This window comes from Lathyrus oleraceus, chromosome 7 (genome assembly GCF_024323335.1).
Source record: "Lathyrus oleraceus cultivar Zhongwan6 chromosome 7, CAAS_Psat_ZW6_1.0, whole genome shotgun sequence".
NCBI classification, from domain to species: domain Eukaryota; kingdom Viridiplantae; phylum Streptophyta; class Magnoliopsida; order Fabales; family Fabaceae; genus Lathyrus; species Lathyrus oleraceus.
The window spans coordinates 350,387,653-350,390,253 of record NC_066585.1 but is presented as its reverse complement, the minus strand read 5'-3'; the positions used below and the strand labels follow the sequence as shown (position 1 = coordinate 350,390,253).

Genomic DNA, 2,601 nt, shown 5'->3' with positions numbered 1-2,601 from the left:
TCCATTTTGGCGTTCATATGGTTGAAGTTGATAACCTCGTATATACCTCATTTAGTCTCTTTCTTCTCTACTTGTACATGCTCTGTACCCCATTGGTAATGGTTTTGAGCCATGTCTTCAATAAGTGTGCATGCCTCGGGATAAGGTTTGTTCATTAGCGCACCACCGGCGGCAGCATCGATATTCATCTTTGTGTTGAAGAGAAGTCCATTGTATAAGGTGCGGATGGTTATCCATTATTCTAATCCATGATGTGGACAAGCTCTTAATAGCTCTTTGTACCTTTCCCAAGCGTCGAAAAAGGACTCATCATCCTATTGAGTGAATCTTGTAATTTGGTTACTGTAAGACCCCAATTTTGACCCTAAGATCCCTCATGTAATTCTATCATAAGCCTTAGCATTGGGATCATACTTTGGCATCCTCCTTACCCCTTTTCATTGGGTTTGTTTTGGGAGAGATCACCAAGCACTTTGTGATTGTATCGTACTTGTATTTTATCATTTCACTAACCAAAATACCAAAAATATGTCTTTGCATTTGCCTAACTCTTTTGTAGGAAGGGCATGATCTCATTGATTCATCAAGATCACATCTAGGGTTTGAGACCCTCATGAATAAAGAGTACAACCAAGAATTGATTAAATAATGGTTATGAACATCATATATGAGTCCCAATGTTCTCTACATGTTATATTGATTAAGTTTTCTTCAAGAGTTTGAGGGTGATTTGCCTTGGAAACCCTAGTTTGACTGGATATCCTGAGTAACTTCTCCAACAAGCTATCTCACCAATTGATCAAATTTCTCAAGGGACACTTAAAAATTCATCATCTTATGCATATATGATTGACCATGAGCCAAGAAAGTCAAGAGAATTGGAAATTAGCAAGTTGGTTGATGGTGGTTGGCCAGATGGATTCATCTGATCAAAACTGGGTCTCCCTAGACCCTATCTCCTACAATTTTCACCATATGAAAATTATTTCAAGAGAAAACTTACTTTAAATGACATTATAAACAACTTTCATGTTAAGACCTAGAGCTAGTTTTTCTTGGAAAAACATTTTCTATGTTGAAACATTATAGGTCATTTTGTCTAAACCCTAATTTGAAAGTCAACTTCCCAAGGCCATAACTTGCTCAATTTTTATGATATCAAAGATTTCCAAGTTGCACAATCAAATTAAATGTGTCTAATTAAACTTTAATGTTTGTAGTAGGAGCTAATTCAACTTTTTTGAGCATATGATATGAGGCTACATTATAGGTCACCTTTGACCTATACCATTGATCAAGTGATTTTTCCAAACTTCAAAAATGCATAACTCTATCATTTCAAATCCAAATGACATTAAATTGGTGACCATTTTGAATATCTTTGAGAGAGATACAACTTTTATGAAAACACTTTTCTCATTTGAAGCTCATAGAAAAAGTTAAGCAAGGAGGAATATTGAGACATATGGCTTGACACTTAGAAAAAATTTGATATGTCAAAAATTTCAAAACTTCCACCTAAAATTTCTCCAAGTTCCAAGATCCAATTGAAAAAGTGTTGAACATGAAAGTTGTTCCTCTTGATCTCATTGTTCCAAAGAACACAAAGTCATTCATTTTGGACATGAAATGCATAGGTTGTGCATGGCTTAAACAGGGTGATATCATTTGGCAAGGATCAAGCTTCAAACATCAATGTACATTTGTCTAGCTATCCAAACTTACTTCAGGGCATTTGATATTCAATTATGGACCTCAAGCAATCATTTCATGGGCCTATGTGCGCCCATGCACCATTGAATCACCATTTGCCAAATTTGGAAAGTGAAAGTGAGTGTGCAATTATTAACCAATTCAACTATAAATAGAGCTTCAATTGCTCAGAATTTGACAGACATTGGCGCTAGCTTCTATCCCCCACTTCAAACCCTCAATTCTCAAAGGATAAGCCTGATAAATTCTCTTGAATTTGAGCTTTAATCTCCATTGTTTTGGAATTCAATTCTCCAGGAATCCATTGCTTTCTAACCATTCAATCCTTCTCCTGCAAGCAAGTGGAGTGAGACCAAGCACAAGCAAGATCAAGATCCATCGAATCCAGACCTACATTGAAGGTATTTTCCAAAAAATTTGAACTCTTTGATTCTCTTAAATTCTTGCTCAATTCTATTGATTCTTTGATTGTCTGAAGTCCAACCAATGTAGGCAAGAAGATTGAGTTGCTTTGAGGTCAAATCGAAGCAACTCAGTTCATGTACCTCAAATTTCAATTCCATATATCTCTCAATATATTTGGAATTGGAGTGAATGGAGGTCAGATTCGAGTTCATTGCCATTTTTTCTTCAAGATCATGTCCTTGTTTTTTATTATGGTGATGGTTCATGGTGGACCAGTCCGGTGAGGTCCACCGGAGAAGATGACCGGAGCTCTGGCTCCGGCAATGAGTTGGCTAGCATCTGAACCATAGGATCCATGTGTTTTGTTCTAATCCTGAGTGTTTGTTTTGAATACCACATTTGCCATGCGCTGACTAAGGTCCATGTTGGATAGCGTGCTTTGGACCATCTAATCTGCCACCTCAATTAATGAGGGAGGTCTGA

At 36.9% G+C, this 2,601-nt stretch overlaps 1 non-coding gene across 1 annotated transcript; it reads left to right on the top strand.

Moving 5' to 3' along the window:
- Positions 1 to 243: 243 nt before the first annotated feature.
- Positions 244 to 352, top strand: LOC127109924 (small nucleolar RNA R71). Its single transcript, XR_007797168.1, has one exon. It is a non-coding gene; the product is annotated as a small nucleolar RNA R71 (small nucleolar RNA).
- The last annotated feature ends 2,249 nt before the right edge of the window (positions 353 to 2,601 follow it).